Source organism: Euprymna scolopes, chromosome 27 (assembly GCF_053919585.1).
Source record: "Euprymna scolopes isolate OS-2025 chromosome 27, ASM5391958v1, whole genome shotgun sequence".
NCBI classification, from domain to species: domain Eukaryota; kingdom Metazoa; phylum Mollusca; class Cephalopoda; order Sepiida; family Sepiolidae; genus Euprymna; species Euprymna scolopes.
This window is the reverse complement of record NC_136508.1, coordinates 6,639,525-6,654,046: the sequence shown is the minus strand read 5'-3', so window position 1 is coordinate 6,654,046 and position 14,522 is coordinate 6,639,525. Positions and strand designations below refer to the sequence as shown.

At 31.9% G+C, this 14,522-nt stretch overlaps 1 non-coding gene across 1 annotated transcript; it reads left to right on the top strand.

Moving 5' to 3' along the window:
- Positions 1–1,162: 1,162 nt before the first annotated feature.
- LOC145249271 (U6 spliceosomal RNA) lies at positions 1,163–1,267 on the top strand. The gene has a single exon (XR_013863515.1). It is a non-coding gene; the product is annotated as a U6 spliceosomal RNA (small nuclear RNA).
- The last annotated feature ends 13,255 nt before the right edge of the window (positions 1,268–14,522 follow it).

Below are 14,522 nucleotides of genomic sequence, written 5' to 3'. Positions count from 1 at the left end.
TGGGGAGTTCATTGCCTTCGTCGCATAGGGTAGAATTAGCTGTAAAGTGGTTGGCAAATAGTGTGTACCTTGTCTGATGTTGACGAGATGACCTCTGATCCATTGATAATGGTTGTGATAGAACGTCTACTTCTGTTAAGGATCCTATTTGTTATTTGCCAAAACTGGTGGAAACCAAGCCGCTGTTCAGCTACTTTTGATTTAACGGACTGAGCATACAACACTCTTGCATTTTTTATTACTGTTTTAAAGTAGTTGCTGGCATCCCTGAAAGTAGCTTTAGTCTCAGTGCATTATCGGGTTATTAATAACCTTATGTGTTAATATATGAAGACAGATTATTTCCAGACGACTGCATGAAATAGAGCTGTTTTATCGACCCTCATGGAAAAAACACTTGTTATTTCGAAGAAGAAGAAAAAGAGATAAGAGGTATGTAATTTGGACATATGACAATTGAGCAAATGCATTTTTCAGTGATGAAAGCAAGTCTAAATTATTTGGGCACGGTTGAAAAAAAAACATGTAAAGTGACGTATTAGTGAAATATTAAGTGAAAACTGTACTAAAATAACTGCCAAGTTTGGGGACGGAAGCGTCAGGGTATTTGGAATATGTTCTTGCCAAGGTACAACACCTATTGTCCGTTTAAAAACTCGCGAAAACGGGCAAATCTATAAAAACAGTGATCAAGATCATGTTGTGCCAATCATACCGAATACAAGTCTCGATCGGATTACCTTTATGCAACCTTAGCAAGCAATATTTCGAAATCATGGACCGGCCACTGCAAATAAGAGTGTCTAAACAATGCCAAAATAGGAAGAGATATTCTATGTATCAAAGGCAAAGCGTCTTTGCCAGCATACGCATGTAGGACAAATTCACTAGCATGAGAAACTCTATTTGAGAGGTGAAAGTGGTAAAATTTGGAGGAATATTTTTGAAAAATTGTGCGCACAGTCCAGTTACGGGTACAGTGAGTGAGAAATTCTAGTGAACTTTTTTACAAAGACTACAAGGGCATATATATTATAATTATTACAATAAATTTATTATTTTTACTTAATCTTATAACAATAACCAAATTATCACTATATTACTACTACTAATAATAATAATGTTAATAATAACAATAATAATAATAATAATAATAATAATAATAATCTTCGGCAGTACATATACTAAAATTGGAACGATACAGAGAAGATTAGCATGGCCCCTGCGCAAGGATGACACGCAAACGTGTGAAGCGTTCTATATTTTTACAAGACAATATAACGAATAAGCGTTACAGGGAATGAAGAACACCGAAACTGCATATTTACAAGTTCTACACCCCCCATCATGCATTCCCCTCATTGTTTCATCACCGATCCCCCCCAAAAAAATGATACCAAAGGGCCGAGAAGCGTCAATAAGGACTGAAAAACCGAGGAGCAAGCGCAACCAGACCTCGGCTCGACAAGCGGAAAGAGAACTGGGACCTTGCGGAGGCTGAGTGCCACTCAAATTCCAGTATAAATCAATGGCCACTACCAGCGAGAAATCAATGGTAAGCGGCTGTTGCGATGGTGTAAATTCATTTGCAAATGCTATTGAAGGAGGTGGAGAGGGATGGACGTTTGTGGAGACTTGTCACTCATCTTCCAGAGAATACCACAGGTTTCCAATCAGATCGTTTGTTGACTTGTGTGAAAGCTCCATGTGAGCCAATAATAAACCAGAAGGAAAACCCAGGTAGTTCCTAAATTTGAATGTTCAAGTAGATACAATTTGAATATGGATTAGATAGAGAAGCGAAACAAATGCATGGACTTGGTTGGAGAGCTGAGCAGGTTATCAAATATTGCGAAAAGTCAGATATAATAAGGAGCACTAGTTACAATCGGAAAACCCGTTCTAAAAATTGGGCGTAATTAACCTTGTTTTTAAGCATAAGAATGTTCAACGGATAGTAATAATGAGAATTGTTTAAATTATAGTGTACACTTGCAGATATGAAGACTAACTTGCATGAACTATAAACGTAAAACACCGATTTATAAACCTCAAAAGAAGTTCAGATGGAAAAAAACACGGGGGAGCTAAGGAAAATGAAACCGCATGCTTGTATGTAAACTACCCCTCATACTAAAAAAATATATTGTGGCGATTTCATCAACTTGTCTAAGAAATTAATTGGGGAAGATCATAGTTGTGTTGGAAGATTTTTTAGGCTTATTGCCACTGAAATTCTTAAGAAAAACATTATCGTTGCTAGGGAAACATCAGAAATAAAAGCTTTTGCGATAATGTAGATTCATTTGCAAAGGTTATCGAAAAAGCCTGAAATGCTGGAATCTGAAGATAGTTGTTCTCACTTACACTTCAGAGCAACGCACAGATTTTTATTGTGATATCAATCTAAAACGTAAGGTGATCGGACATAACTGTTTTTACTACCTCATCACTTTTCACGTACATTACAAAAATTGCAGCACCTGACAATCTGCCATGATCTGATATGACAAGGTTACACTATTTTAGATGTGTTTATAATTACTTTTTTCTAAAAAAAACAATCCCATCGCGGAATGAAATATGCAAATAAAATAATCGTTAATAAATAATTTTGGACACAAAAACGTTTTTTTTTTTTTAAATCAGTTTCTAGATATAATCTCGCACAACGTGAGTAAAGAAAATATTTTTAAAATATGAACGTTGAAATATCATCACCTTCTTACTTTGTTTATTTTTCGTCTATATTTAACTAATTGTTGTGAATTATTGGACACTAACCCCTGTCTATCGCTTTATTGCAAAGTTTGAACTCCTCTTTGATTCTCTACCCCTACTCGATTCCGTCGTCAATAGGGGGGTAGAGGTGTTATGTATTGTGCTGCAGTAATCTGCGATGAATTTATTGGACAATTTCATGTGTCAGAAGGTGTCAAACTGAAGACTCTCTTATATGTAATTTTTAATGAGCATTTGTCAGCGTGGCTCAATGACCTTCAACTGACCCATCACCGCAGATTGATTTTTGTGCACAACAATGTACCAGCCTACTCAGCTAACTCTTATCTTAAGTCTACAGCATTAGTGCTGCATATTTGATGACAATGGTGTCTTATTCTCCAGATATAACCCTAATTGAGCTGCTCTAGTCAAATATAAAGATGAAAGTTTATGGAGGAAGTGTTCAATTTTCGTCGAGGAATGAACTTTGGAAAAGGATTGTTGAAGTTCCCTATAACATCACATGAAATATAATCCACCGATGGAGACCATGTTAGCGAAGAGGCTATTTAAAGTGACTTTGAAGCATGGAAATTATGTTGATGAGTAAATATATTCATATACAAAACACTAAATCGTTCTTGTTTTTTGGTTATTATTATTACTGGATATATTCATTATTTCATATAAATAGAAGTTTAAATATTGTTTTATTACCGAAAACATACATTTTATACACTTGCAATAATGTGATCAACATATAACATTACCAGAAAATAGAAAAATTAGCAAAATTTTAAAAATATTAATTCAAATTCAACATTAACAAGGGAAATAAGCACCATGTAATGCCCATCCAGTGTTCCAAAATTCACTTCTCAACGTTCCACAGTAATTTCCAAATTTACAAAAAATATTGGCCTGCAATAAAGCCAAACGCATTGTTTAAATATATATAAAAAAAAAACAACAATATTTTAAGATTTTAAACGTTCTAGTAAATCGACCCGCCATTTTCAAGAACAGATTTACAACCCAGATTTTACGTTCGTTCTTGTAACCTCTCGCCACTATTATTATTCTGTTTTATTTTTTTTTTTTGCGACTTTTTACTTTTAGACAATTCGGTCGCCCTTTACCGTCATTATTTTTTATTTATTTAATTTCAACATTTTAAATTGTGTCTTGGAATTTAACGACTCGCGTTGTTTTCAATATTATTTTCAAGTTAAATTCAAGTTTTTCATATATTTTTAGTAAATTGGTTAGTAAAAGTAAAAGTACCGAATAATTAAAAACACTCTACCCCAATCATGTTTAATAATAGGAGTCTAAACCGTAAGGTTATTATTTCAGCAAGGGCCGTTGAATGCACAAACACCTTCTTTATCTTATCTTTATTTGTTCTTATTTAATAAATATCGCCTATATTGTTTATATGTATCATATATGTGCGGGAAACTGGGGATCGGTAAACCGCATACTAAAACCGCAACTGGAGAAGAAATATGCTTAAAAAGCCAGAATATATATAGGGCAAGGAAAATAATTTGATAAAGTCACGTAAATTGATATACTTTTTTAAAAATGTATTTCTCTTATACAATTGCCACATCGTTAGTTGTTATTAATTAACAAATCTTGTCTATGTCATATGTGTGTATCAAATGCTTGCGGAAAATCAGAGTTCCTTAACAAAACATTTAAACCGGCAGCTGGAAGACGGTTTAAACACCAAAGCATAAAGCTAGCACGAAAATGTGAGTTTTATAATTTTATATAATAAATATATGGATACATATAGTGATAGATAAATAGATATTTATATTGAATAATATTTTAACGCCAGGTGGTTTATATTTATTTCTATAGAAAACGCGTTAAAACAAGTATTTACCAAAAGTATTTTGTACCTTGTGTATCCTTTGAATACAGCAGTTGCTTCTAATATCGAACCTAATTCAGGACGGACATAATACAGAAAATCAAGCGATTTTTTGACACGTAAGTCACAAACCGGATAGATGGTTTTAACGTCCAAGCAAAAACGTTGATCTGCGTTATATATATATATATATATATCAAAACTTGATATTCCGCCTACGTCTAAACAGCCATAAACTGTTTTTGCATGTTCTGTAAACACACTAATCAACCATGAGCGTGTTACCGATGGTCTTTTACTTTTCCATTTAGGAATTTGTATTATAACATGCTTTCTATTTATTCAAAATTTTATATTACTTCATGGTCCCTATATATTTAACTCTTGACGTTAATATCCATTCATTTAAGTTCCGTCATCTATTTAATTCTTTCTCTCTCTCTCTCTCTCTCTCTCTCTCTCTTTTGACTATTTCTCTCCATACATATGGTTATTTACGTGGGTATGTAGTGTAAACGTACACACACACACACATATATATGTGTGTATGGGTGTGTGTGTATGTGCATGTAAGTGTGTGCACGTAAGAGTATGTTTTGTATACATGTACGTATTTATGTGGCCATATATATATATGTACGCATATATATATATATATATATATATATATATATATATATATATATATATATAAATATATATGCATATATGCACAAAATCAGAATGCTGCAAACCAAAATGAGTATTTTTTATGGCTCTTGGTACATTCGATTATTTTATGTGCATATAGTATATGTATATATTAAACAGATTTACTCATGTCCAAATAACCTACATCTAAAATTTCATGTATAGACCAAAAGTTTGCGGAGGAGTTGGTAGGTTCTGCAACGGTCAACTATTTTAACTCTTTATTTTTGGCAGGCAAATTCCCGATCAAAACCTATTAAAAAGCTTGCTGAATGTTTAAAACGACTTTATGTAAAATTTAAAAGGTTTAGCCCCAAGATTTGCTGATTATTTTGGCTGAGACCGCAAATATCATATCTCTTGAACTCTTCCCCCTCGGTATTGTAATTTTTAGCAAAAACGATTAAAAGCTTGTCCGATGACTGAATACACTTCCTGTTAAATGTCAATTGTTTAGACAAATACGTTTCGCCATTATTTCAAAATTACTTGAAATGCTTGTCATAGAAAATCGATGTGTTTTTGTTATTTTATTTCCAACACAAAAACAGCCATCGCCATCTGAACTATTTTAGTGTCTCTCTATCTGAATACAACGTATTGACGTTTTTGTTTTATAATTATTATGCCTGTGCATGCATATGTGTACGTATCTGTATATGTTTTACACTTACACACGCATTATTATTTGCTACACGTTATTCCTCTACAACCCCCTCCATGTACAGGCCCGCATCTTATATTACACTGACGAATCGTGATACCATCAGCATATATAACCCTATGCGAGACAATTTCATAAAAGAAGTCATTTATTACTATAATGTATAATAAAAGTTCAACGATCGATCATGTGACATACACACATATATTTTATATTGTGCTACGTTTGCCCATCGATAACAACTTTGATCTTTCTATGATCATTGAATGATTTGGTTATATTAAGTATCCGTCCAGTAAACCATAATGTGTAATTTTAATATCTGTCCAGTAATGTACAATTGTGTAATATTTATATATGCAGTATTTATTAAACCTTTTCGAAAATCTTATATGTCTAGCACCACTATCTTACCTTCCCATGTTTTTACAATCCGTGATATACATGTTCCGATGTTAATGCCAGAATGCCCTCGATTCTCGTTTAAATCAACCGTGTTATTGGAAAAGAAGTGTAGTATTTATGCCTAAAAGGAACTAATTTTTATGGTGATTCTGAGAATAGAACGATTATGGTTAATATGATTATATAGTAAAATAGTTATTTTAAAATTTTATTTATAAAATTCACTCCATCTATCTATGTGCCTGTCCGTCACTCTGTCAGTTGTGTGTCTGTACATTTTCAGAGTGTGTCCTCTCTGCAGGAATGGCAAAAAAACGGCGAAATCCAGCTTAAATGCTCGCATTATTCATGGGCGGTTCTTCTTTTTCTTTTTTATTTAAATTGCTTCTAGCGGTCAACCTTGCAAGAAATTAGAAATTGTTACACGCAAGTATATTAATATTATTGTCGATTACGCATGGTATAATTAACCTGTCACGTTTCAAGCATAGAAGTAGATTAGTTAATTTGGAACGTTTATAGCTCTCTACTTTGATGAACTGTGGTGAGCGTAAACAACTGTTAACAGTAAGATTGCGGATTTCATTCTAAGCATTTATATATTTATACACTCCTACACTGTATGCTTTTTTAATGTTTTCTCATGTATAAAACTCATCACGTCTGTATGTCTGCGTCAATATGTTTATTTATTTTTATGTAAAAGAAAATATCGAACCATTTTACCATTGGAAAGTCATTTTATTAGAAGAGGGGGCGAGTACGTTTCCTCTATTGCAAGCATATTTTTTTAATCATTAGAAAATCAGTTTTGTTTGCAAATATATTTTTAATAATTCAATTCCTGTTGTAATAATTAAAGTCATCTAACTAAATAAACAGCGACTTTCTAAGCTATGTCTCAGTAAAAAAACAAACAAAATATCTCCATGTTGTATGCCTGTTAGTTTATAGCAAATTCTTTAACTTTTATCTCCCCCGAGACGGAACGGCCATATCATATAAAATAATCTACATAAAATCTATAAGTTGACTATATTATTACTAAATATATTATTACTAATATATTATTACTAAATAAAAAGTATCGACTAATTATGATATACTTTTTCATATTTTTAATCGCATGACGCCGCTTTCGATGAGTTGAACATAATTCAGTTGTATTAATAAGATATAACAAATTGCATATTGAAAATATACAAGGAAACAATGAAATGTTTCAGACTATTATTATATGCTTGTAAATGTTTCTGTAGAATGTATTTGAATCTTTTAAAAGACGAATATCAGAATGCAATTAGGACTAGCCCATTCGCTATGCGTGCATCTTCGCATCGGACAAGGCTTTTAAATGTTACATGTGTTAGGGTTAAAGAGGTTAACTCACACAGAATTGCATCGGTGCATTATCACGCTCAACAACAGGGATTTACTTTAAATGTTAGCATTTTAGAAAATGCAATGAGTTTTTATTTAATTTATTATTGTCACTAATTCTTGCAGATTGAATTCTTCTGAAGCTTATTTATTGGATTTCTATTTTAAATGTAATTTTTGTCATCCTATTAAGTGTGATTTAAAATGGAAATAAGTAAACATTAATAAAACAAGGCCTTTAAAAATGGAAATAATAAAAATTAATAAAACAAGGCTTGTAAAAGTATTAAGTTTTTATAATGTTAATTACGAACATATTTACGGTGTAATATAAGGCATCGTGTATATATACATATATATATATGTATATATATATATACACACATACATATAAAGTAAGTTATAAAATACATATGGCGATGAAGCTACACTGAATGTTCCGCGTTTCATCCACTCTAGGACTCTTCAGGCTGAAGAGTCCAGGAGTGGAGGAAACGCGGAATATTTAGTATAGCTTAATCGCATTATACATTTTATAAATTACTAACTAGCTCTACCTACGTATTGAGCACTTTTAAAGTAAATACTTAAAGTTTACGAATAAATCTATACTTTCGTATAATAATTTAATGTGAGTAAATAAGGTAGTTATATATATATATATATATATATATATATATATATATATATATATATATATATATATATATATATATATATATATATACACGTTCAGCCTGGTCATTAATAAAATCGGTTACGAATTTTGGAAGTCCAGTTGCTGTATGTAGGACGACGTCGACACCTTGCAAAAAGCTGCAAAAACCTAACATCATCATTTCCCCTAAGGGGGATACACATGCGACTGGGGACCGCTGGTGAATTTAATACTCCCATGAAATTACCTCCTTCGGAGGAAGGTTGTTACACCCCGAATAGGGTTGTGCTGGCTGCAAACACACACAGGCCTACAGACACACACACACACGTGTATATATATATATATATATATATATATATATATATATATATATATATATATATATTGACTTATATTATATTATAGGGGTAAGAAGATAGGTATACTTAAGATTTAATAAATATTACCTGGGTGGCGTCTCGTTAGTGAGATGGAAAATAAAACAAATAAAGATCAAATGGATAAACCGAATCGTTGCCCCCCGCCCCCCCCAACCTAAGCGAACACCCAACATATCAAGACATATTTATCAAGAAATCATCTCACTAACGAGCTAATATTTATTAAACCTTACAAATCAAAATTTAAAGTAACCCCCCTTCTTACCCCTACATATCTCCCTCCCCTTCTCTTCTATGTATCCCTATGTCCTTAGCCGCACCAAAGATGAACTTCCAAGACCCCCACCACGCCCTTAAACTCCAAAACCTAAGGACTGCCGACCTACCAAACACCCACTCACTTTCTCCCTTTACCCTTTTCCTTTTTCCGCTTTTCTCGCCCCCTCCCCTGGCAAGCGTTCTTTCATTCTTCCATAAACGAACATTTCTGTAAAGTGTGAGGAGGCTACAAGACGACCAAAAACGATCGAGTAGCTGAAACAATAATGTAACTAAACAGAAAAAAAACGGTAATAAAAAATAAAAAGCATATTTGCTCTACAACAGTAGTGGGCACTTTCTTCAGGGTTTTATTAATTACCGCTGCTACTAACTAACTAACTATATATATATATATATATATATATATATATATATATATATATATATATATATATATATATATATATATATATATATATATACGGACCTATATAGCTGCTAGTTGTATAATTCAATGCTCTCTGTGTCAATAAATGTAAGTTAGGCGGTTGAACGATGGTTGGATGTTATTTTACGTAGACACATAAGCATCGACAGCTAAAATAACGTCACATTTAGAAGGGCTGACTATTGCGTGGGCCGGTCAAGTTTCAAATATTGCTTGCTTGTGAGTTCGCTGTAAAGACCTGTGTTGTTTTCTGTTGACAATGCATATATATATATATATATATATATATATATATATATATAAATATATAATGGTATATATATATATATATATATATATATATATATATATATATATATATATATATATATATATATTGCGGATAATGTTAGCGCAAGTGTACAAATGTTGGAGATAAGGATATAGTTAATAATAGATACTGTTACAGTTTTCAAGAAATACAAAATCACTTATTTTAACTTTGTAAATTAAAAACATATTTGTTATTAGTCGTCAACAGGTCTCTTTTTCGTTGATGTTTCTACCTTCTAATATACATACATGCGAAATTTTATTCATAAGTATTATTTTTACATTATTTTATTTATAAGAAATATGTTTACATTATTTTATTCATAAGACATATTTTTACATTAAGAAAGCTTACGCATTTTAAACCAGTGAATTTATAAAACCCCCTCAAGCAAACTACCTATAATTGTATATATTTCCTAAAACAGCACTACTTATTCATATTAAATTTATTTACAGTTTTTTTAACTAATCAATAATTAGTACGATATATCAAATATTATGTAAATGTTCTGTTGACTATTCTGTTCCACAAAAGTAAGCTGAATGTAAGAGATATCATTAAAGCTATATTAGATTTTTTTCAATTTCATTAAAAATGTGTAAAGAGGTTTACGCATGACTTCTTTTGAAAACAAAAAAAAACTTATTTAATGAAATGTGTTTTAAACATTTTACTTTACATCGTTTCAAATGTATTTTTCATTTAAATAAACTAAGCATATTTATCTTTCACATGAATTTTTAATGGTCGAATATTCTAGTAATAAAGATTAAAGAAATGCTTATGCTACTCATCGATAATTATTAATAATCGAAAAATAATTCAAGATTTGTAGATATTTATATACTTATGATTTTACTTATTTAAAATTAAATTTGAGGTACTAAATATTTTTTCAATAAAGTATAAAGCATAATATTTTTGGATTAGCCCTTTCATAATATATGTACATATCTATGAGAAATGAGTTTTTTTTTTTTAAATGGTGATACAAAATATAATATTCTATTAAAAATATGAAAAGCAAAAAAATGTAGTCTACATCTTTATAATTTTTAATTATAACATTCAACAATTTTTAGAAAGTAAGTATGTAGGAATTTCCGAAACATAAAAAAATATATCGAATTAGTATACGAATTGATTTTATTAATTGTTTTCCCAAATGCTATAAATGTAAAATATAAATATCGTATGTTCATTTAAGAAAGGTCAGATCATGATTAATTTTCAACAGCGCTTGTAACCATGTCTTAGCAAAGCAGGCTTTCTCACTCTCCCTCTTTCTCTCTCTCTCTCTCTCTCTATATATATATATATATATATATATATATATATATATACCCAATGGACTAAGAAGGACCAGCCTACAACTTTCAACCTTGCGATGGGGGCTTTTGACTCAGCGGAGGCCACTGACCTGGTGGGCCTATTCATCCTCTACAACCTAACAAAACACATTACCAACAATAACGTGGGAATTTATAGAGATGACGGCCTAATACTAGTGGAAAACTCCAACGGACCAAAATCTGAAAGCGTCAAGAAAAGAACTGATTAAGGAAATGAAGAAACTGGACCTGAAAATTGAGGTGACCTCTAATATAAAAACTAATTTTCTAGAAGTTACCTTTAACCTATCCAATGATACCTATGAACCCTATACAAAAAACACCACATATCCCCTATATATACATCCCAGGTCCCACCACCCCAAACACGTAATTAATCATATACCCAAATCTATAGAAAAAAGACTAAGCACTAACTCCTCCAAGCCAACTATATTTCATAAACACAAACCATTCTACGAGAGCGCTTTAAAAAATGTGGCTACCCCAATACTACATTAACATATTTGGAACCAAACATCCCAAATAACAATACTACTAATATTAAGAAGAAAAAGAATAGAACCCGCAAAGACCTCTGGTCCAACCCTCCTTAAAATAATATGGTAAAATCTAAACTAGGCAAAAAAAAAAAAATCATGTTAATTAAAAAAACACTTCCCCCCAATAATATATTGCATAAAATCTTTAATAACAACACTATCAAATTAAGTTACAGTTGCACCAATAACCTTGAAAATATAATTAAAAAACACAACAACAAAATACTAAATAACAACAGCAATAAAATTTACAATCAAAGCAAATGTAACTGCATTATTAAATCCAGATGCCCACTCCAACAAAACTGCCTCACAACAAACGTAGTATATAAAGCAACTATTACTCCCACAGAAGATCCTAATAATAAAAAATTCTATATAGGCATCTCAAGTACCCCCTTTAAGGAAATTCAGGGTCCACAAATGTTCCATAAACAACCCTAATCACACAAACAAAACTTCCCTCACCAACCACTACCTACAGCTAACCAGAAGCCAACTCACCCCAACTATCACCTGGGAAATCCTAAAAAAAACAGCACTTGCAAATCAATTAACTTCCCATGTCATCTTTGTTTATATGAAAAATTCTTTATCACAAATTTTAAAGATAAGGATAAACTTTTAAATAAAAAAAATAGGAAACATCAATAAATTGCAAACGCTACAAACAATATCTCCTTAGTAATTTTACTCCATTCCAAATATAAAAACTAACATAACAGAAATACCCTACTCACTACCTCCTGGATACAACCAATAACCTTTACTTACTACTTTCCTACTTAATTATCTACCCTCACTTCTAACGCCCACTAACCTTGTTACATACATCTAATAAACTCACCAATTAATATTATCCGACTCATTAACCAATAATTCTATTTTTCCCATCTTTATATCATCAATAATCATCTTAAATCCGCCTAACTATCTATATTATCCCCCTGCCCCCTCCCCTTTTTCTCTTCTTCTCTCAACATATATTATCCTTAATAACAACATCTACAAAATGTAAATACCGCATTAATTGCACTCCCCCCGGACTATGTCGCCCCCTCATCCTTAACTAACAATCCCCATCTTTACTATCATCAACAATAATCCTCAATCCGCCCACCTATCTATATTATCCGAACCTGCCCCCCTTCTCTTTTTTATTTTTTTTATTTATTTTTTTTCAACATATATTATCCTTAATAACAACGTCTACAAAATGTAAATAATGCATTAATTGCACTTTTCCCCCCTCCCCCCGTCTATATCGACCCCCTACTTCCCACCCTCTTACTACCATCAGTAATCAACTTTAATCCGCATTAACTATCTTCCCCCTCCTCCTCTCTCCCCCCAGGTATATGTCGAACCCCCCATGCATACCTTCCCCCCCAGCATCCGCATCTATCTCGAACTATATAATTATATGTTGTAATTTTAAGAAGTTATCAATAGCACCTCCAAAAGATAAAACATCCGGCGTCGTCATAAAAAAAATACGTTGCCATGGTGACAATAGTTACCAACTGCTACAGTAGCTATTGATCACTTACTCCCACTCGCTCTTACACAACAGCAGATACCATGACGCTAAACACCTCTACTCCCACCACTCCCCCTAAGTATTTTACAAATTTAACGTCTACTTTCCTTTCTTTCTTTTTTCTTTTTTTCAAAAAGTATCTAATAGAAGCTCGTTAGCGTCTTTTCACAACTGAAATTCTACTATAAAACCTCCTCACACTACCACACGACCTCCCCATCTATTTAATAACCCCCTAATAACTTTATATCCATTTCTGTACGTTTAAATTTCAGTCTACTTATAAATTCCGATGAAATTGGTACTCTACCCCATCTCCTGGGGTGAAAGTCCAATGGAAACAATAATGTAAATTTATTTGGGGCTCAATAAAAAATTAAAAAAATGTATATATATATATATATATATATATATATATATATATATATATATATATATATATATATTATGGAAAGAGCAATGTGTGTTCTTAGAAAATGGTAATGTGTAAGAAAGTTGTTTCTCCGAGCGTACATTTGTTTCTGAAGAAGAATATATATAATTTTGAATATACATTTCATCATTTTTATCTATGATCACAAAAAGTGCAACGGTTTTTTTAATGGAAGAACTATATATGTCACCGTAGTTTTACTTTACATATTTTTATTTATCCTTTTTGTCTACAAAATCACTGAAGTGATGGACATATTTGCTATTTTACTATTAGTGATTATTTTTCCCTCATATCAGATGTTTTATGTAAAATTATTTGAAAATAAATTACGGATAAGTATAGCATTAATAACGACCGTAAGTTGTGAAATGATTTTTTTTTAAATCAGTGATCAATTGTGTTTGCTCTAATAGTTTATAGACGTCATTTTCCTGTAAGGTATATTCCAAGTTACATTACAATTCGAAACATTGTGCGTCGATTTTTGTCCAAAAAGTAACTGAAGTGATGGAAATATTATTCCGTTAGTAGGCAGACACGATATGGCATCCCCACTGAAAATACGGTGATAGTGCAAGAGTGCGTGAAGCAACATCTTGAAACATCCATTCAACGAAGTTCCACACAATGTTGCATATGGGAAATTCATTTCATAGTTGTCGGCACAGTTTAAAACATGCAGCTTGTTCAACACTTGAAGCCTAGAGATTTTAGCAAGAATTTTATTTTCAGTTAAAATGAAAGAACCTACCCGAAATACCAATTTTTGAAAAAGGTGGTAATGTAAGCCGGATCCTCTTTTTATTTGCATGGATTCGTTGACAAAAAATATTACACA